We start from the raw sequence: 24,587 nt of genomic DNA on the forward strand, positions 1-24,587 counted from the left end.
GCTCTGGAACTGAAATCGCAACGCTCACTGACATTTGCCCTATCTGAAAGTCTAATAAACGCCGGAAAAATGACTAAGTCCAAAAAAAAATATTTTTCAACTTTTTTCAATTTTACCCCCGTGGGATATATATTCTGCCCACACACATTTGGAACTCTCCTGGGGTACCCTCACACATATTATTCCCTCATTTAGTGGATATTTTCACAAAAAAGTGAATTTTTCAAAAATCCAGAAAATTGGCTGAAAACGACTAAATATCAAGGACTCATTGGGCGAATCGCTCTGGAACTGAAATCGGAACGCTCACTGACATTTGCCCTATCTGAAAGTCTGATAAACGCCGGAAAAATGGCTAAGTCCAAAAAATAATTTTTTTCAACTTTTTTCAATTTTACCCCCGTGGGATATATATTCTACCCACACACATTTGGAACTCTCCTGGGGTACCCTCACACATATTATTCCCTCATTTAGTGGATATTTTCACAAAAAAGTGAATTTTTCAAAAATCCAGAAAATTGGCTGAAAATGACTAAATATCAAGGACTCATTGGGCGAATCGCTCTGGAACTGAAATCGGAATGCTCACTGACATTTGCCCTATCTGAAAGTCTGATAAACGCCGGAACAATGGCTAAGTCCAAAAAATAATTTTTTTCAACTTTTTTCAATTTTACCCCCGTGGGATATATATTTTACCCACACACATTTGGAACTCTCCTGGGGTACCCTCACACATATTATTCCCTCATTTAGTGGATATTTTCACAAAAAAGTGAATTTTTCAAAAATCCAGAAAATTGGCTGAAAACGACTAAATATCAAGGACTCATTGGGCGAATCGCTCTGGAACTGAAATCGGAACGATCACTGACATTTGCCCTATCTGAAAGTCTGATAAACGCCGGAAAAATGGCTAAGTCCAAAAAATAATTTTTTTCAACTTTTTTCAATTTTACCCCCGTAGGATATATATTCTACCCACACACATTTGGAACTCTCCTGGGCTACCCTCACACATATTATTCCCTCATTTAGTGGATATTTTCACAAAAAAGTGAATTTTTCAAAAATCCAGAAAATTGGCTGAAAACGACTAAATATCAAGGACTCATTGGGCGAATCGCTCTGGAACTGAAATCGGAACGCTCACTGACATTTGCCCTATCTGAAAGTCTGATAAACGCCGGAAAAATGGCTAAGTCCAAAAAATAATTTTTTTCAACTTTTTTCAATTTTACCCCCGTAGGATATATATTTTACCCACACACATTTGGAACTCTCCTGGGGTACCCTCACACATATTATTCCCTCATTTAGTGGATATTTTCACAAAAAAGTGAAATTTTCAAATATCCAAAATATTGGCTGAAAACGACTAAATATCAAGGACTCATTGGGCGAATCGCTCTGGAACTGAAATCGGAACGCTCACTGACATTTGCCCTATCTGAAAGTCTGATAAACGCCGGAAAAAATGACTAAGTCCAAAAAAAAAATTTTTTCAACTTTTTTCAATTTTACCCCCGTGGGATATATATTCTACCCACACACATTTGGAACTCTCCTGGGGTACTCTCACACATATTATTCCCTCATTTAGTGGATGTTTTCACAAAAAAGTGAATTTTTCAAAAATACAGAAAATTGGCTGAAAACGACTAAATATCAAGGACTCATTGGGCGAATCGCTCTGGAACTGAAATCGGAACGCTCACTGACATTTGCCCTATCTGAAAGTCTGATAAACGCCGGAAAAATGGCTAAGTCCAAAAAATAATTTTTTTCAACTTTTTTCAATTTTACCCCCGTAGGATATATATTCTACCCACACACATTTGGAACTCTCCTGGGCTACCCTCACACATATTATTCCCTCATTTAGTGGATATTTTCACAAAAAACTGAAATTTTCAAAAATCCAAAATATTGGCTGAAAACGACTAAATATCAAGGACTCATTGGGCGAATCGCTCTGGAACTGAAATCGGAACGCTCACTGACATTTGCCCTATCTGAAAGTCTGATAAACGCCGGAACAATGGCTAAGTCCAAAAAATAATTTTTTTCAACTTTTTTCAATTTTACCCCCGTGGGATATGTATTTTACCCACACACATTTGGAACTCTCCTGGGGTACCCTCACACATATTATTCCCTCATTTAGTGCATATTTTCACAAAAAAGTGAATTTTTCAAAAATCCAGAAAATTGGCTGAAAATGACTAAATATCAAGGACTCATTGGGCGAATCGCTCTGGAACTGAAATCGGAACGCTCACTGACATTTGCCCTATCTGAAAGTCTGTGAAACGCCGGAAAAATGACTAAGTCCAAAAAAAATTTTTTTTAAACTTTTTTCAATTTTACCCCCGTGGGATATATATTCTACCCACACACATTTGGAACTCTCCTGGGGTACTCTCACACATATTATTCCCTCATTTAGTGGATATTTTCACAAAAAACTGAAATTTTCAAAAATCCAAAATATTGGCTGAAAACGACTAAATATCAAGGACTCATTGGGCGAATCGCTCTGGAACTGAAATCGGAACGCTCACTGACATTTGCCATATCTGAAAGTCTGATAAACGCCGGAACAATGGCTAAGTCCAAAAAATAATTTTTTTCAACTTTTTTCAATTTTACCCCCGTGGGATATGTATTTTACCCACACACATTTGGAACTCTCCTGGGGTACCCTCACACATATTATTCCCTCATTTAGTGGATATTTTCACAAAAAAGTGAATTTTTCAAAAATCCAGAAAATTGGCTGAAAATGACTAAATATCAAGGACTCATTGGGCGAATCGCTCTGTAACTGAAATCGGAACGCTCACTGACGTTTGCCCTATCTGAAAGTCTGTGAAACGCCGGAAAAATGACTAAGTCCAAAAAAAATTTTTTTTAAACTTTTTTCAATTTTACCCCCGTGGGATATATATTCTACCCACACACATTTGGAACTCTCCTGGGGTACTCTCACACATATTATTCCCTCATTTAGTGGATATTTTCACAAAAAAGTGAATTTTTCAAAAATCCAAAATATTGGCTGAAAACGACTAAATATCAAGGACTCATTGGGCGAATCGCTCTGGAACTGAAATCTGAACGCTCACTGACATTTGCCCTATCTGAAAGTCTGATAAACGCCGGAAAAATGACTAAGTCCAAAAAAAAAGTATTTTTCAACTTTTTTCAGTTTTACCCCCGTGGGATATATATTCTACCCACACACATTTGGAACTCTCCTGGGGTACCCTCACACATATTATTCCCTCATTTAGTGGATATTTTCACAAAAAAGTGAATTTTTCAAAAATCCAGAAAATTGGCTGAAAATGACTAAATATCAAGGACTCATTGGGCGAATCGCTCTGGAACTGAAATCGGAATGCTCACTGACATTTGCCCTATCTGAAAGTCTGATAAATGCCGGAACAATGGCTAAGTCCAAAAAATAATTTTTTTCAACTTTTTTCAATTTTACCCCCGTGGGATATATATTTTACCCACACACATTTGGAACTCTCCTGGGGTACCCTCACACATATTATTCCCTCATTTAGTGGATATTTTCACAAAAAAGTGAATTTTTCAAAAATCCAGAAAATTGGCTGAAAACGACTAAATATCAAGGACTCATTGGGCGAATCGCTCTGGAACTGAAATCGGAACGCTCACTGACATTTGCCCTATCTGAAAGTCTGATAATCGCCGGAAAAATGGCTAAGTCCAAAAAATAATTTTTTTCAACTTTTTTCAATTTTACCCCCGTAGGATATATATTCTACCCACACACATTTGGAACTCTCCTGGGCTACCCTCACACATATTATTCCCTCATTTAGTGGATATTTTCACAAAAAACTGAAATTTTCAAAAATCCAAAATATTGGCTGAAAACGACTAAATATCAAGGACTCATTGGGCGAATCGCGCTGGAACTGAAATCGGAACGCTCACTGACATTTGCCCTATCTGAAAGTCTGATAAATGCCGGAACAATGGCTAAGTCCAAAAAATAATTTTTTTCAACTTTTTTCAATTTTACCCCCGTGGGATATATATTCTACCCACACACATTTGGAACTCTCCTGGGCTACCCTCACACATATTATTCCCTCATTTAGTGGATATTTTCGCAAAAAAGTGAATTTTTCAAAAATCCAGAAAATTGGCTGAAAATGACTAAATATCAAGGACTCATTGGGCGAATCGCTCTGGAACTGAAATCGGAACGCTCACTGACATTTGCCCTATCTGAAAGTCTGTGAAACGCCGGAAAAATGACTAAGTCCAAAAAAAATTTTTTTTAAACTTTTTTCAATTTTACCCCCGTGGGATATATATTCTACCCACACACATTTGGAACTCTCCTGGGGTACCCTCACACATATTATTCCCTCATTTAGTGGATATTTTCACAAAAAAGTGAATTTTTCAAAAATCCAAAATATTGGCTGAAAACGACTAAATATCAAGGACTCATTGGGCGAATCGCTCTGGAACTGAAATCGGAACGCTCACTGACATTTGCCCTATCTGAAAGTCTGATAAACGCCGGAAAAATGACTAAGTCCAAAAAAAAAGTATTTTTCAACTTTTTTCAGTTTTACCCCCGTGGGATATATATTCTACCCACACACATTTGGAACTCTCCTGGGGTACCCTCACACATATTATTCCCTCATTTAGTGGATATTTTCACAAAAAAGTGAATTTTTCAAAAATCCAGAAAATTGGCTGAAAATGACTAAATATCAAGGACTCATTGGGCGAATCGCTCTGGAACTGAAATCGGAATGCTCACTGACATTTGCCCTATCTGAAAGTCTGATAAACGCCGGAACAATGGCTAAGTCCAAAAAATAATTTTTTTCAACTTTTTTCAATTTTACCCCCGTGGGATATATATTTTACCCACACACATTTGGAACTCTCCTGGGGTACCCTCACACATATTATTCCCTCATTTAGATGATATTTTCACAAAAAAGTGAATTTTTCAAAAATCCAGAAAATTGGCTGAAAACGACTAAATATCAAGGACTCATTGGGCGAATCGCTCTGGAACTGAAATCGGAACGCTCACTGACATTTGCCCTATCTGAAAGTCTGATAAACGCCGGAAAAATGACTAAGTCCAAAAAAAAAGTATTTTTCAACTTTTTTCAGTTTTACCCCCGTGGGATATATATTCTACCCACACACATTTGGAACTCTCCTGGGGTACCCTCACACATATTATTCCCTCATTTAGTGGATATTTTCACAAAAAAGTGAATTTTTCAAAAATCCAGAAAATTGGCTGAAAATGACTAAATATCAAGGACTCATTGGGCGAATCGCTCTGGAACTGAAATCGGAATGCTCACTGACATTTGCCCTATCTGAAAGTCTGATAAACGCCGGAACAATGGCTAAGTCCAAAAAATAATTTTTTTCAACTTTTTTCAATTTTACCCCCGTGGGATATATATTTTACCCACACACATTTGGAACTCTCCTGGGGTACCCTCACACATATTATTCCCTCATTTAGTGGATATTTTCACAAAAAAGTGAATTTTTCAAAAATCCAGAAAATTGGCTGAAAACGACTAAATATCAAGGACTCATTGGGCGAATCGCTCTGTAACTGAAATCGGAACGCTCACTGACGTTTGCCCTATCTGAAAGTCTGTGAAACGCCGGAAAAATGACTAAGTCCAAAAAAAATTTTTTTTAAACTTTTTTCAATTTTACCCCCGTGGGATATATATTCTACCCACACACATTTGGAACTCTCCTGGGGTACTCTCACACATATTATTCCCTCATTTAGTGGATATTTTCACAAAAAAGTGAATTTTTCAAAAATCCAAAATATTGGCTGAAAACGACTAAATATCAAGGACTCATTGGGCGAATCGCTCTGGAACTGAAATCTGAACGCTCACTGACATTTGCCCTATCTGAAAGTCTGATAAACGCCGGAAAAATGACTAAGTCCAAAAAAAAAGTATTTTTCAACTTTTTTCAGTTTTACCCCCGTGGGATATATATTCTACCCACACACATTTGGAACTCTCCTGGGGTACCCTCACACATATTATTCCCTCATTTAGTGGATATTTTCACAAAAAAGTGAATTTTTCAAAAATCCAGAAAATTGGCTGAAAATGACTAAATATCAAGGACTCATTGGGCGAATCGCTCTGGAACTGAAATCGGAATGCACACTGACATTTGCCCTATCTGAAAGTCTGATAAATGCCGGAACAATGGCTAAGTCCAAAAAATAATTTTTTTCAACTTTTTTCAATTTTACCCCCGTGGGATATATATTTTACCCACACACATTTGGAACTCTCCTGGGGTACCCTCACACATATTATTCCCTCATTTAGTGGATATTTTCACAAAAAAGTGAATTTTTCAAAAATCCAGAAAATTGGCTGAAAACGACTAAATATCAAGGACTCATTGGGCGAATCGCTCTGTAACTGAAATCGGAACGCTCACTGACGTTTGCCCTATCTGAAAGTCTGTGAAACGCCGGAAAAATGACTAAGTCCAAAAAAAATTTTTTTTAAACTTTTTTCAATTTTACCCCCGTGGGATATATATTCTACCCACACACATTTGGAACTCTCCTGGGGTACTCTCACACATATTATTCCCTCATTTAGTGGATATTTTCACAAAAAAGTGAATTTTTCAAAAATCCAAAATATTGGCTGAAAACGACTAAATATCAAGGACTCATTGGGCGAATCGCTCTGGAACTGAAATCTGAACGCTCACTGACATTTGCCCTATCTGAAAGTCTGATAAACGCCGGAAAAATGACTAAGTCCAAAAAAAAAGTATTTTTCAACTTTTTTCAGTTTTACCCCCGTGGGATATATATTCTACCCACACACATTTGGAACTCTCCTGGGGTACCCTCACACATATTATTCCCTCATTTAGTGGATATTTTCACAAAAAAGTGAATTTTTCAAAAATCCAGAAAATTGGCTGAAAATGACTAAATATCAAGGACTCATTGGGCGAATCGCTCTGGAACTGAAATCGGAATGCTCACTGACATTTGCCCTATCTGAAAGTCTGATAAATGCCGGAACAATGGCTAAGTCCAAAAAATAATTTTTTTCAACTTTTTTCAATTTTACCCCCGTGGGATATATATTTTACCCACACACATTTGGAACTCTCCTGGGGTACCCTCACACATATTATTCCCTCATTTAGTGGATATTTTCACAAAAAAGTGAATTTTTCAAAAATCCAGAAAATTGGCTGAAAACGACTAAATATCAAGGACTCATTGGGCGAATCGCTCTGGAACTGAAATCGGAACGCTCACTGACATTTGCCCTATCTGAAAGTCTGATAATCGCCGGAAAAATGGCTAAGTCCAAAAAATAATTTTTTTCAACTTTTTTCAATTTTACCCCCGTAGGATATATATTCTACCCACACACATTTGGAACTCTCCTGGGCTACCCTCACACATATTATTCCCTCATTTAGTGGATATTTTCACAAAAAACTGAAATTTTCAAAAATCCAAAATATTGGCTGAAAACGACTAAATATCAAGGACTCATTGGGCGAATCGCGCTGGAACTGAAATCGGAACGCTCACTGACATTTGCCCTATCTGAAAGTCTGATAAATGCCGGAACAATGGCTAAGTCCAAAAAATAATTTTTTTCAACTTTTTTCAATTTTACCCCCGTGGGATATATATTCTACCCACACACATTTGGAACTCTCCTGGGCTACCCTCACACATATTATTCCCTCATTTAGTGGATATTTTCGCAAAAAAGTGAATTTTTCAAAAATCCAGAAAATTGGCTGAAAATGACTAAATATCAAGGACTCATTGGGCGAATCGCTCTGGAACTGAAATCGGAACGCTCACTGACATTTGCCCTATCTGAAAGTCTGTGAAACGCCGGAAAAATGACTAAGTCCAAAAAAAATTTTTTTTAAACTTTTTTCAATTTTACCCCCGTGGGATATATATTCTACCCACACACATTTGGAACTCTCCTGGGGTACCCTCACACATATTATTCCCTCATTTAGTGGATATTTTCACAAAAAAGTGAATTTTTCAAAAATCCAGAAAATTGGCTGAAAATGACTAAATATCAAGGACTCATTGGGCGAATCGCTCTGGAACTGAAATCGGAATGCTCACTGACATTTGCCCTATCTGAAAGTCTGATAAACGCCGGAACAATGGCTAAGTCCAAAAAATAATTTTTTTCAACTTTTTTCAATTTTACCCCCGTGGGATATATATTTTACCCACACACATTTGGAACTCTCCTGGGGTACCCTCACACATATTATTCCCTCATTTAGATGATATTTTCACAAAAAAGTGAATTTTTCAAAAATCCAGAAAATTGGCTGAAAACGACTAAATATCAAGGACTCATTGGGCGAATCGCTCTGGAACTGAAATCGTAACGCTCACTGACATTTGCCCTATCTGAAAGTCTGATAAATGCCGGAACAATGGCTAAGTCCAAAAAATAATTTTTTTCAACTTTTTTCAAATTTACCCCCGTGGGATATGTATTTTACCCACACACATTTGGAACTCTCCTGGGGTACCCTCACACATATTATTCCCTCATTTAGTGGATATTTTCACAAAAAAGTGAAATTTTCAAATATCCAAAATATTGGCTGAAAACGACTAAATATCAAGGACTCATTGGGCGAATCGCTCTGGAACTGAAATCGGAACGCTCACTGACATTTGCCCTATCTGAAAGTCTGATAAACGCCGGAAAAAATGACTAAGTCCAAAAAAAAAATTTTTCCAACTTTTTTCAATTTTACCCCCGTGGGATATATATTCTACCCACACACATTTGGAACTCTCCTGGGGTACTCTCACACATATTATTCCCTCATTTAGTGGATATTTTCACAAAAAAGTGAATTTTTCAAAAATCCAGAAAATTGGCTGAAAATGACTAAATATCAAGGACTCATTGGGCGAATCGCTCTGTAACTGAAATCGGAATGCTCACTGACATTTGCCCTATCTGAAAGTCTAATAAACGCCGGAAAAATGACTAAGTCCAAAAAAAAATATTTTTCAACTTTTTTCAATTTTACCCCCGTGGGATATATATTCTGCCCACACACATTTGGAACTCTCCTGGGGTACCCTCACACATATTATTCCCTCATTTAGTGGATATTTTCACAAAAAAGTGAATTTTTCAAAAATCCAGAAAATTGGCTGAAAACGACTAAATATCAAGGACTCATTGGGCGAATCGCTCTGGAACTGAAATCGGAATGCTCACTGACATTTGCCCTATCTGAAAGTCTGATAAACGCCGGAAAAATGGCTAAGTCCAAAAAATAATTTTTTTCAACTTTTTTCAATTTTACCCCCGTGGGATATATATTCTACCCACACACATTTGGAACTCTCCTGGGGTACTCTCACACATATTATTCCCTCATTTAGTGGATATTTTCACAAAAAAGTGAATTTTTCAAAAATCCAAAATATTGGCTGAAAACGACTAAATATCAAGGACTCATTGGGCGAATCGCTCTGGAACTGAAATCGGAACGCTCACTGACATTTGCCCTATCTGAAAGTCTGATAAACGCCGGAAAAATGACTAAGTCCAAAAAAAAAGTATTTTTCAACTTTTTTCAGTTTTACCCCCGTGGGATATATATTCTACCCACACACATTTGGAACTCTCCTGGGGTACCCTCACACATATTATTCCCTCATTTAGTGGATATTTTCACAAAAAAGTGAATTTTTCAAAAATACAGAAAATTGGCTGAAAACGACTAAATATCAAGGACTCATTGGGCGAATCGCTCTGGAACTGAAATCGGAACGCTCACTGACATTTGCCCTACCTGAAAGTCTGATAAACGGCGGAAAAATGGCTAAGTCCAAAAAATAATTTTTTTCAACTTTTTTCAATTTTACCCCCGTAGGATATATATTCTACCCACACACATTTGGAACTCTCCTGGGCTACCCTCACACATATTATTCCCTCATTTAGTGGATATTTTCACAAAAAACTGAAATTTTCAAAAATCCAAAATATTGGCTGAAAACGACTAAATATCAAGGACTCATTGGGCGAATCGCTCTGGAACTGAAATCGGAACGCTCACTGACATTTGCCCTATCTGAAAGTCTGATAAACGCCGGAACAATGGCTAAGTCCAAAAAATAATTTTTTTCAACTTTTTTCAATTTTACCCCCGTGGGATATGTATTTTACCCACACACATTTGGAACTCTCCTGGGGTACCCTCACACATATTATTCCCTCATTTAGTGGATATTTTCACAAAAAAGTGAATTTTTCAAAAATCCAGAAAATTGGCTGAAAATGACTAAATATCAAGGACTCATTGGGCGAATCGCTCTGTAACTGAAATCGGAACGCTCACTGACGTTTGCCCTATCTGAAAGTCTGTGAAACGCCGGAAAAATGACTAAGTCCAAAAAAAATTTTTTTTAAACTTTTTTCAATTTTACCCCCGTGGGATATATATTCTACCCACACACATTTGGAACTCTCCTGGGGTACTCTCACACATATTATTCCCTCATTTAGTGGATATTTTCACAAAAAAGTGAATTTTTCAAAAATCCAAAATATTGGCTGAAAACGACTAAATATCAAGGACTCATTGGGCGAATCGCTCTGGAACTGAAATCTGAACGCTCACTGACATTTGCCCTATCTGAAAGTCTGATAAACGCCGGAAAAATGACTAAGTCCAAAAAAAAAGTATTTTTCAACTTTTTTCAGTTTTACCCCCGTGGGTTATATATTCTACCCACACACATTTGGAACTCTCCTGGGGTACCCTCACACATATTATTCCCTCATTTAGTGGATATTTTCACAAAAAAGTGAATTTTTCAAAAATCCAGAAAATTGGCTGAAAATGACTAAATATCAAGGACTCATTGGGCGAATCGCTCTGGAACTGAAATCGGAATGCTCACTGACATTTGCCCTATCTGAAAGTCTGATAAATGCCGGAACAATGGCTAAGTCCAAAAAATAATTTTTTTCAACTTTTTTCAATTTTACCCCCGTGGGATATATATTTTACCCACACACATTTGGAACTCTCCTGGGGTACCCTCACACATATTATTCCCTCATTTAGTGGATATTTTCACAAAAAAGTGAATTTTTCAAAAATCCAGAAAATTGGCTGAAAACGACTAAATATCAAGGACTCATTGGGCGAATCGCTCTGGAACTGAAATCGGAACGCTCACTGACATTTGCCCTATCTGAAAGTCTGATAATCGCCGGAAAAATGGCTAAGTCCAAAAAATAATTTTTTTCAACTTTTTTCAATTTTACCCCCGTAGGATATATATTCTACCCACACACATTTGGAACTCTCCTGGGCTAACCTCACACATATTATTCCCTCATTTAGTGGATATTTTCACAAAAAACTGAAATTTTCAAAAATCCAAAATATTGGCTGAAAACGACTAAATATCAAGGACTCATTGGGCGAATCGCGCTGGAACTGAAATCGGAACGCTCACTGACATTTGCCCTATCTGAAAGTCTGATAAATGCCGGAACAATGGCTAAGTCCAAAAAATAATTTTTTTCAACTTTTTTCAAATTTACCCCCGTGGGATATGTATTTTACCCACACACATTTGGAACTCTCCTGGGGTACCCTCACACATATTATTCCCTCATTTAGTGGATATTTTCACAAAAAAGTGAATTTTTCAAAAATCCAGAAAATTGGCTGAAAACGACTAAATATCAAGGACTCATTGGGCGAATCGCTCTGGAACTGAAATCGGAACGCTCACTGACATTTGCCCTATCTGAAAGTCTGATAAACGCCGGAAAAATGGCTAAGTCCAAAAAATAATTTTTTTCAACTTTTTTCAATTTTACCCCCGTAGGATATATATTTTACCCACACACATTTGGAACTCTCCTGGGCTACCCTCACACATATTATTCCCTCATTTAGTGGATATTTTCGCAAAAAAGTGAATTTTTCAAAAATCCAGAAAATTGGCTGAAAATGACTAAATATCAAGGACTCATTGGGCGAATCGCTCTGGAACTGAAATCGGAACGCTCACTGACATTTGCCCTATCTGAAAGTCTGTGAAACGCCGGAAAAATGACTAAGTCCAAAAAAAATTTTTTTTAAACTTTTTTCAATTTTACCCCCGTGGGATATATATTCTACCCACACACATTTGGAACTCTCCTGGGGTACCCTCACACATATTATTCCCTCATTTAGTGGATATTTTCACAAAAAAGTGAATTTTTCAAAAATCCAGAAAATTGGCTGAAAATGACTAAATATCAAGGACTCATTGGGCGAATCGCTCTGGAACTGAAATCGGAATGCTCACTGACATTTGCCCTATCTGAAAGTCTGATAAACGCCGGAACAATGGCTAAGTCCAAAAAATAATTTTTTTCAACTTTTTTCAATTTTACCCCCGTGGGATATATATTTTACCCACACACATTTGGAACTCTCCTGGGGTACCCTCACACATATTATTCCCTCATTTAGATGATATTTTCACAAAAAAGTGAATTTTTCAAAAATCCAGAAAATTGGCTGAAAACGACTAAATATCAAGGACTCATTGGGCGAATCGCTCTGGAACTGAAATCGTAACGCTCACTGACATTTGCCCTATCTGAAAGTCTGATAAATGCCGGAACAATGGCTAAGTCCAAAAAATAATTTTTTTCAACTTTTTTCAAATTTACCCCCGTGGGATATGTATTTTACCCACACACATTTGGAACTCTCCTGGGGTACCCTCACACATATTATTCCCTCATTTAGTGGATATTTTCACAAAAAAGTGAAATTTTCAAATATCCAAAATATTGGCTGAAAACGACTAAATATCAAGGACTCATTGGGCGAATCGCTCTGGAACTGAAATCGGAACGCTCACTGACATTTGCCCTATCTGAAAGTCTGATAAACGCCGGAAAAAATGACTAAGTCCAAAAAAAAAATTTTTCCAACTTTTTTCAATTTTACCCCCGTGGGATATATATTCTACCCACACACATTTGGAACTCTCCTGGGGTACTCTCACACATATTATTCCCTCATTTAGTGGATATTTTCACAAAAAAGTGAATTTTTCAAAAATCCAGAAAATTGGCTGAAAATGACTAAATATCAAGGACTCATTGGGCGAATCGCTCTGTAACTGAAATCGGAATGCTCACTGACATTTGCCCTATCTGAAAGTCTAATAAACGCCGGAAAAATGACTAAGTCCAAAAAAAAATATTTTTCAACTTTTTTCAATTTTACCCCCGTGGGATATATATTCTGCCCACACACATTTGGAACTCTCCTGGGGTACCCTCACACATATTATTCCCTCATTTAGTGGATATTTTCACAAAAAAGTGAATTTTTCAAAAATCCAGAAAATTGGCTGAAAACGACTAAATATCAAGGACTCATTGGGCGAATCGCTCTGGAACTGAAATCGGAATGCTCACTGACATTTGCCCTATCTGAAAGTCTGATAAACGCCGGAAAAATGGCTAAGTCCAAAAAATAATTTTTTTCAACTTTTTTCAATTTTACCCCCGTGGGATATATATTCTACCCACACACATTTGGAACTCTCCTGGGGTACTCTCACACATATTATTCCCTCATTTAGTGGATATTTTCACAAAAAAGTGAATTTTTCAAAAATCCAAAATATTGGCTGAAAACGACTAAATATCAAGGACTCATTGGGCGAATCGCTCTGGAACTGAAATCGGAACGCTCACTGACATTTGCCCTATCTGAAAGTCTGATAAACGCCGGAAAAATGACTAAGTCCAAAAAAAAAGTATTTTTCAACTTTTTTCAGTTTTACCCCCGTGGGATATATATTCTACCCACACACATTTGGAACTCTCCTGGGGTACCCTCACACATATTATTCCCTCATTTAGTGGATATTTTCACAAAAAAGTGAATTTTTCAAAAATACAGAAAATTGGCTGAAAACGACTAAATATCAAGGACTCATTGGGCGAATCGCTCTGGAACTGAAATCGGAACGCTCACTGACATTTGCCCTACCTGAAAGTCTGATAAACGGCGGAAAAATGGCTAAGTCCAAAAAATAATTTTTTTCAACTTTTTTCAATTTTACCCCCGTAGGATATATATTCTACCCACACACATTTGGAACTCTCCTGGGCTACCCTCACACATATTATTCCCTCATTTAGTGGATATTTTCACAAAAAACTGAAATTTTCAAAAATCCAAAATATTGGCTGAAAACGACTAAATATCAAGGACTCATTGGGCGAATCGCTCTGGAACTGAAATCGGAACGCTCACTGACATTTGCCCTATCTGAAAGTCTGATAAACGCCGGAACAATGGCTAAGTCCAAAAAATAATTTTTTTCAACTTTTTTCAATTTTACCCCCGTGGGATATGTATTTTACCCACACACATTTGGAACTCTCCTGGGGTACCCTCACACATATTATTCCCTCATTTAGTGGATATTTTCACAAAAAAGTGAATTTTTCAAAAATCCAGAAAATTGGCTGAAAATGACTAAATATCAAGGACTCATTGGGCGAATCGCTCTGTAACTGAAATCGGAACGCTCACTGACGTTTGCCCTATCTGAAAGTCTGTGAAACGCCGGAAAAATGACTAAGTCCAAAAAAAATTTTTTTTAAACTTTTTTCAATTTTACCCCCGTGGGATATATATTCTACCCACACACATTTGGAACTCTCCTGGGGTACTCTCACACATATTATTCCCTCATTTAGTGGATATTTTCACAAAAAAGTGAATTTTTCAAAAATCCAAAATATTGGCTGAAAACGACTAAATATCAAGGACTCATTGGGCGAATCGCTCTGGAACTGAAATCTGAACGCTCACTGACATTTGCCCTATCTGAAAGTCTGATAAACGCCGGAAAAATGACTAAGTCCAAAAAAAAAGTATTTTTCAACTTTTTTCAGTTTTACCCCCGTGGGTTATATATTCTACCCACACACATTTGGAACTCTCCTGGGGTACCCTCACACATATTATTCCCTCATTTAGTGGATATTTTCACAAAAAAGTGAATTTTTCAAAAATCCAGAAAATTGGCTGAAAATGACTAAATATCAAGGACTCATTGGGCGAATCGCTCTGGAACTGAAATCGGAATGCTCACTGACATTTGCCCTATCTGAAAGTCTGATAAATGCCGGAACAATGGCTAAGTCCAAAAAATAATTTTTTTCAACTTTTTTCAATTTTACCCCCGTGGGATATATATTTTACCCACACACATTTGGAACTCTCCTGGGGTACCCTCACACATATTATTCCCTCATTTAGTGGATATTTTCACAAAAAAGTGAATTTTTCAAAAATCCAGAAAATTGGCTGAAAACGACTAAATATCAAGGACTCATTGGGCGAATCGCTCTGGAACTGAAATCGGAACGCTCACTGACATTTGCCCTATCTGAAAGTCTGATAATCGCCGGAAAAATGGCTAAGTCCAAAAAATAATTTTTTTCAACTTTTTTCAATTTTACCCCCGTAGGATATATATTCTACCCACACACATTTGGAACTCTCCTGGGCTAACCTCACACATATTATTCCCTCATTTAGTGGATATTTTCACAAAAAACTGAAATTTTCAAAAATCCAAAATATTGGCTGAAAACGACTAAATATCAAGGACTCATTGGGCGAATCGCGCTGGAACTGAAATCGGAACGCTCACTGACATTTGCCCTATCTGAAAGTCTGATAAATGCCGGAACAATGGCTAAGTCCAAAAAATAATTTTTTTCAACTTTTTTCAAATTTACCCCCGTGGGATATGTATTTTACCCACACACATTTGGAACTCTCCTGGGGTACCCTCACACATATTATTCCCTCATTTAGTGGATATTTTCACAAAAAAGTGAATTTTTCAAAAATCCAGAAAATTGGCTGAAAACGACTAAATATCAAGGACTCATTGGGCGAATCGCTCTGGAACTGAAATCGGAACGCTCACTGACATTTGCCCTATCTGAAAGTCTGATAAACGCCGGAAAAATGGCTAAGTCCAAAAAATAATTTTTTTCAACTTTTTTCAATTTTACCCCCGTAGGATATATATTTTACCCACACACATTTGGAACTCTCCTGGGGTACCCTCACACATATTATTCCCTCATTTAGTGGATATTTTCACAAAAAAGTGAAATTTTCAAATATCCAAAATATTGGCTGAAAACGACTAAATATCAAGGACTCATTGGGCGAATCGCTCTGGAACTGAAATCGGAACGCTCACTGACATTTGCCCTATCTGAAAGTCTGATAAACGCCGGAAAAAATGACTAAGTCCAAAAAAAAAATTTTTTCAACTTTTTTCAATTTTACCCCCGTGGGATATATATTCTACCCACACACATTTGGAACTCTCCTGGGCTACCCTCACACATATTATTCCCTCATTTAGTGGATATTTTCGCAAAAAAGTGAATTTTTCAAAAATCCAGAAATTTGGCTAAAAATGACTAAATATCAAGGACTCATTGGGCGAATCGCTCTGGAACTGAAATCGGAACGCTCACTGACATTTGCCCTATCTGAAAGTCTGTTAAACGCCGGAAATATGACTAAGTCCAAAAAAAATTTTTTTAAAACGTTTTTCAATTTTACCCCCGTGGGATATATATTCTACCCACACACATTTGGAACTCTCCTGGGGTACTCTCACACATATTATTCCCTCATTTAGTGGATATTTTCACAAAAAAGTGAATTTTTCAAAAATCCAGAAAATTGGCTGAAAATGACTAAATATCAAGGACTCATTGGGCGAATCGCTCTGTAACTGAAATCGGAACGCTCACTGACATTTGCCCTATCTGAAAGTCTAATAAACGCCGGAAAAATGACTAAGTCCAAAAAAAAATATTTTTCAACATTTTTCAATTTTACCCCCGTGGGATATATATTCTGCCCACACACATTTGGAACTCTCCTGGGGTACCCTCACACATATTATTCCCTCATTTAGTGGATATTTTCACAAAAAAGTGAATTTTTCAAAAATCCAGAAAATTGGCTGAAAACGACTAAATATCAAGGACTCATTGGGCGAATCGCTCTGGAACTGAAATCGGAATGCTCACTGACATTTGCCCTATCTGAAAGTCTGATAAATGCCGGAACAATGGCTAAGTCCAAAAAATAATTTTTTTCAACTTTTTTCAATTTTACCCCCGTGGGATATATATTTTACCCACACACATTTGGAACTCTCCTGGGGTACCCTCACACATATTATTCCCTCATTTAGTGGATATTTTCACAAAAAAGTGAATTTTTCAAAAATCCAGAAAATTGGCTGAAAACGACTAAATATCAAGGACTCATTGGGCGAATCGCTCTGGAACTGAAATCGGAACGCTCACTGACATTTGCCCTATCTGAAAGTCTGATAATCGCCGGAAAAATGGCTAAGTCCAAAAAATAATTTTTTTCAACTTTTTTCAATTTTACCCCCGTGGGATATATATTCTACCCACACACATTTGGAACTCTCCTGGGCTACCCTCACACATATTATTCCCTCATTTAGTGGATATTTTCACAAAAAACTGAAATTTTCAAAAATCCAAAATATTGGCTGAAAACGACTAAATATCAAGGACTCATTGGGCGAATCGCGCTGGAACTGAAATCGGAACGCTCACTGACATTTGCCCTATCTGAAAGTCTGATAAATGCCGGAACAATGGCTAAGTCCAAAAAATAATTTTTTTCAACTTTTTTCAAATTTACCCCCGTGGGATATGTATTTTACCCACACACATTTGGAACTCTCCTGGGGTACCCTCACACATATTATTCCCTCATTTAGTGGATATTTTCACAAAAAAGTGAATTTTTCAAAAATCCAGAAAATTGGCTGAAAACGACTAAATATCAAGGACTCATTGGGCGAATCGCTCTGGAACTGAAATCGGAACGCTCACTGATATTTGCCCTATGTGAAAGTCTGATAAACGCCGGAAAAATGGCTAAGTCCAAAAAATAATTTTTTTCAACTTTTTTCAATTTTACCCCCGTAGGATATATATTTTACCCACACACATTTGGAACTCTCCTGGGGTACCCTCACACATATTATTCCCTCATTTAGTGGATATTTTCACAAAAAAGTGAAATTTTCAAATATCCAAAATATTGGCTGAAAACGACTAAATATCAAGGACTCATTGGGCGAATCGCTCTGGAACTGAAATCGGAACGCTCACTGACATTTGCCCTATCTGAAAGTCTGATAAACGCCAGAAAAAATGACTAAGTCCAAAAAAAAAATTTTTTCAACTTTTTTCAATTTTACCCCCGTGGGATATATATTCTACCCACACACATTTGGAACTCTCCTGGGCTACCCTCACACATATTATTCCCTCATTTAGTGGATATTTTCGCAAAAAAGTGAATTTTTCAAAAATCCAGAAATTTGGCTAAAAATGACTAAATATCAAGGACTCATTGGGCGAATCGCTCTGGAACTGAAATCGGAACGCTCACTGACATTTGCCCTATCTGAAAGTCTGTTAAACGCCGGAAATATGACTAAGTCCAAAAAAAATTTTTTTAAAACGTTTTTCAATTTTACCCCCGTGGGATATATATTCTACCCACACACATTTGGAACTCTCCTGGGGTACTCTCACACATATTATTCCCTCATTTAGTGGATATTTTCACAAAAAAGTGAATTTTTCAAAAATCCAGAAAATTGGCTGAAAATGACTAAATATCAAGGACTCATTGGGCGAATCGCTCTGTAACTGAAATCGGAACGCTCACTGACATTTGCCCTATCTGAAAGTCTAATAAACGCCGGAAAAATGACTAAGTCCAAAAAAAAATATTTTTCAACATTTTTCAATTTTACCCCCGTGGGATATATATTCTGCCCACACACATTTGGAACTCTCCTGGGGTACCCTCACACATATTATTCCCTCATTTAGTGGATATTTTCACAAAAAAGTGAATTTTTCAAAAATCCAGAAAATTGGCTGAAAACGACTAAATATCAAGGACTCATTGGGCGAATCGCTCTGGAACTGAAATCGGAACGCTCACTGACATTTGCCCTATCTGAAAGTCTGATAAACGCCGGAAAAATGGCTAAGTCCAAAAAATAATTTTTTTCAACTTTTTTCAATTTTACCCCCGTAGGATATATATTCTACCCACACACATTTGGAACTCTCCTGGGCTACCCTCACACATATTATTCCCTCATTTAGTGGATATTTTCACAAAAAACTGAAATTTTCAAAAATCCAAAATATTGGCTGAAAACGACTAAATATCAAGGACTCATTGGGCGAATCGCTCTGGAACTGAAATCGGAACGCTCACTGACATTTGCCCTATCTGAAAGTCTGATAAACGCCGGAACAATGGCTAAGTCCAAAAAATAATTTTTTTCAACTTTTTTCAATTTTACCCCCGTGGGATATGTATTTTACCCACACACATTTGGAACTCTCCTGGGGTACCCTCACACATATTATTCCCTCATTTAGTGGATATTTTCACAAAAAAGTGAATTTTTCAAAAATCCAGAAAATTGGCTGAAAATGACTAAATATCAAGGACTCATTGGGCGAATCGCTCTGGAACTGAAATCGGAACGCTCACTGACATTTGCCCTATCTGAAAGTCTGTGAAACGCCGGAAAAATGACTAAGTCCAAAAAAAATTTTTTTTAAACTTTTTTCAATTTTACCCCCGTGGGATATATATTCTACCCACACACATTTGGAACTCTCCTGGGGTACTCTCACACATATTATTCCCTCATTTAGTGGATATTTTCACAAAAAAGTGAATTTTTCAAAAATCCAAAATATTGGCTGAAAACGACTAAATATCAAGGACTCATTGGGCGAATCGCTCTGGAACTGAAATCGGAACGCTCACTGACATTTGCCCTATCTGAAAGTCTGATAAACGCCGGAAAAATGACTAAGTCCAAAAAAAAAGTATTTTTCAACTTTTTTCAGTTTTACCCCCGTGGGATATATATTCTACCCACACACATTTGGAACTCTCCTGGGGTACCCGCACACATATTATTCCCTCATTTAGTGGATATTTTCACAAAAAAGTTAATTTTTTAAAAATCCAGAAAATTGGCTGAAAATGACTAAATATCAAGGACTCATTGGGCGAATCGCTCTGGAACTGAAATCGGAATGCTCACTGACATTTGCCCTATCTGAAAGTCTGATAAACGCCGGAACAATGGCTAAGTCCAAAAAATAATTTTTTTCAACTTTTTTCAATTTTACCCCCGTGGGATATATATTTTACCCACACACATTTGGAAATCTCCTGGGGTACCCTCACACATATTATTCCCTCATTTAGTGGATATTTTCACAAAAAAGTGAATTTTTCAAAAATCCAGAAAATTGGCTGAAAACGACTAAATATCAAGGACTCATTGGGCGAATCGCTCTGGAACTGAAATCGGAACGCTCACTGACATTTGCCCTATCTGAAAGTCTGATAAATGCCGGAACAATGGCTAAGTCCAAAAAATAATTTTTTTCAACTTTTTTCAAATTTACCCCCGTGGGATATGTATTTTACCCACACACATTTGGAACTCTCCTGGGGTACCCTCACACATATTATTCCCTCATTTAGTGGATATTTTCACAAAAAAGTGAATTTTTCAAAAATCGAGAAAATTGGCTGAAAACGACTAAATATCAAGGACTCATTGGGCGAATCGCTCTGGAACTGAAATCGGAACGCTCACTGACATTTGCCCTATCTGAAAGTCTGATAAACGCCGGAAAAATGGCTAAGTCCAAAAAATAATTTTTTTCAACTTTTTTCAATTTTACCCCCGTAGGATATATATTCTACCCACACACATTTGGAACTCTCCTGGGCTACCCTCACACATATTATTCCCTCATTTAGTGGATATTTTCACAAAAAAGTGAATTTTTCAAAAATCCAGAAAATTGGCTGAAAATTACTAAATATCAAGGACTCATTGGGCGAATCGCTCTGGAACTGATATCGGAACGCTCACTGACTTTTGCCCTATCTGAAAGTCTGATAATCCCCGGAAAAATGGCTAAGTCCAAAAAATAATTTTTTTCAACTTTTTTCAATTTTACCCCCGTGGGATATATATTTTACCCACACACATTTGGAACTCTCCTGGGGTACCCTCACACATATTATTCCCTCATTTAGTGGATATTTTCACAAAAAAGTGAAATTTTCAAATATCCAAAATATTGGCTGAAAACGACTAAATATCAAGGACTCATTGGGCGAATCGCTCTGGAACTGAAATCGGAACGCTCACTGACATTTGCCCTATCTGAAAGTCTGTGAAACGCCGGAAAAATGACTAAGTCCAAAAAAAATTTTTTTTAAACTTTTTTCAATTTTACCCCCGTGGGATATATATTCTAACCACACACATTTGGAACTCTCCTGGGGTACTCTCACACATATTATTCCCTCATTTAGTGGATATTTTCACAAAAAAGTGAATTGTTCAAAAATCCAGAAAATTGGCTGAAAATGACTAAATATCAAGGACTCATTGGGCGAATCGCTCTGTAACTGAAATCGGAATGCTCACTGACATTTGCCCTATCTGAAAGTCTGATAAACGCCGGAAAAATGACTAAGTCCAAAAAAAAATATTTTTCAACTTTTTTCAATTTTACCCCCGTGGGATATATATTCTGCCCACACACATTTGGAACTCTCCTGGGGTACCCTCACACATATTATTCCCTCATTTAGCGGATATTTTCACAAAAAAGTGAATTTTTCAAAAATCCAAAATATTGGCTGAAAACGACTAAATATCAAGGACTCATTGGGCGAATCGCTCTGGAACTGAAATCGGAACGCTCACTGACATTTGCCCTATCTGAAAGTCTGTTAAACGGCGGAAAAATGACTAAGTCCAAAAAAAAATTTTTTTCAACTTTTTTCAATTTTACCCCCGTGGGATATATATTCTACTCACACACATTTGGAACTCTCCTGGGGTACCCTCACATATATTATTCCCTCATTTAGTGGATATTTTCACAACAAAGTTATTTTTTCAAAAATCCAGAAAATTGGCTGAAAATGACTAAATATCAAGGACTCATTGGGCGAATCGCTCTGGAACTGAAATCGGAACGCTCACTGACATTTGCCCTATCTGAAAGTCTGTTAAACGCCGGAAAAATGACTAAGTCCAAAAAAAATTTTTTTTCAACTTTTTTCAATTTTACCCCCGGGGGATATATATTCTACCCACACACATTTGGAACTCTCCTGGGGTACCCTCACACATATTATTCCCTCATTTAGTGGATATTTTCACAAAAAACTGAAATTTTCAAAAATCCAAAATATTGGCTGAAAACGACTAAATATCAAGGACTCATTGGGCGAATCGCTCTGGAACTGAAATCGGAACGCTCACTGACATTTGCCCTATCTGAAAGTCTGATAAACGCCGGAAAAATGGCTAAGTCCAAAAAATAATTTTTTTCAACTTTTTTCAATTTTACCCCCGTGGGATATATATTTTACCCACACACATTTGGAACTCTCCTGGGGTACGCTCACACATATTATTACCTCATTTAGTGGATATTTTCACAAAAAAGTGAAATTTTCAAATATCCAAAATATTGGCTGAAAACGACTAAATATCAAGGACTCATTGGGCGAATCGCTCTGGAACTGAAATCGGAACGCTCACTGACATTTGCCCTATCTGAAAGTCTGTGAAACGCCGGAAAAATGACTAAGTCCAAAAAAAATTTTTTTTTAAACTTTTTTCAATTTTACCCCCGTGGGATATATATTCTAACCACACACATTTGGAACTCTCCTGGGGTACTCTCACACATATTATTCCCTCATTTAGTGGATATTTTCACAAAAAAGTGAATTGTTCAAAAATCCAGAAAATTGGCTGAAAATGACTAAATATCAAGGACTCATTGGGCGAATCGCTCTGTAACTGAAATCGGAATGCTCACTGACATTTGCCCTATCTGAAAGTCTGATAAACGCCGGAAAAATGACTAAGTCCAAAAAAAAATATTTTTCAACTTTTTTCAATTTTACCCCCGTGGGATATATATTCTGCCCACACACATTTGGAACTCTCCTGGGGTACCCTCACACATATTATTCCCTCATTTAGCGGATATTTTCACAAAAAAGTGAATTTTTCAAAAATCCAAAATATTGGCTGAAAACGACTAAATATCAAGGACTCATTGGGCGAATCGCTCTGGAACTGAAATCGGAACGCTCACTGACATTTGCCCTATCTGAAAGTCTGTTAAACGGCGGAAAAATGACTAAGTCCAAAAAAAAATTTTTTTCAACTTTTTTCAATTTTACCCCCGTGGGATATATATTCTACTCACACACATTTGGAACTCTCCTGGGGTACCCTCACATATATTATTCCCTCATTTAGTGGATATTTTCACAACAAAGTTATTTTTTCAAAAATCCAGAAAATTGGCTGAAAATGACTAAATATCAAGGACTCATTGGGCGAATCGCTCTGGAACTGAAATCGGAACGCTCACTGACATTTGCCCTATCTGAAAGTCTGTTAAACGCCGGAAAAATGACTAAGTCCAAAAAAAATTTTTTTTCAACTTTTTTCAATTTTACCCCCGGGGGATATATATTCTACCCACACACATTTGGAACTCTCCTGGGGTACCCTCACACATATTATTCCCTCATTTAGTGGATATTTTCACAAAAAACTGAAATTTTCAAAAATCCAAAATATTGGCTGAAAACGACTAAATATCAAGGACTCATTGGGCGAATCGCTCTGGAACTGAAATCGGAACGCTCACTGACATTTGCCCTATCTGAAAGTCTGATAAATGCCGGAAAAATGGCTAAGTCCAAAAAATAATTTTTTTCAACTTTTTTCAATTTTACCCCCGTGGGATATATATTTTACCCACACACATTTGGAACTCTCCTGGGGTACGCTCACACATATTATTCCCTCATTTAGTGGATATTTTCACAAAAAAGTGAAATTTTCAAATATCCAAAATATTGGCTGAAAACGACTAAATATCAAGGACTCATTGGGCGAATCGCTCTGGAACTGAAATCGGAACGCTCACTGACATTTGCCCTATCTGAAAGTCTGTGAAACGCCGGAAAAATGACTAAGTCCAAAAAAATTTTTTTTTAAACTTTTTTCAATTTTACCCCCGTGGGATATATATTCTAACCACACACATTTGGAACTCTCCTGGGGTACTCTCACACATATTATTCCCTCATTTAGTGGATATTTTCACAAAAAAGTGAATTGTTCAAAAATCCAGAAAATTGGCTGAAAATGACTAAATATCAAGGACTCATTGGGCGAATCGCTCTGTAACTGAAATCGGAATGCTCACTGACATTTG

This window comes from Phyllobates terribilis, unplaced genomic scaffold (genome assembly GCF_046119375.1).
Source record: "Phyllobates terribilis strain yellow unplaced genomic scaffold, ASM4611937v1 Scaffold_9__5_contigs__length_417890890, whole genome shotgun sequence".
NCBI classification, from domain to species: Eukaryota; Metazoa; Chordata; class Amphibia; order Anura; family Dendrobatidae; genus Phyllobates; species Phyllobates terribilis.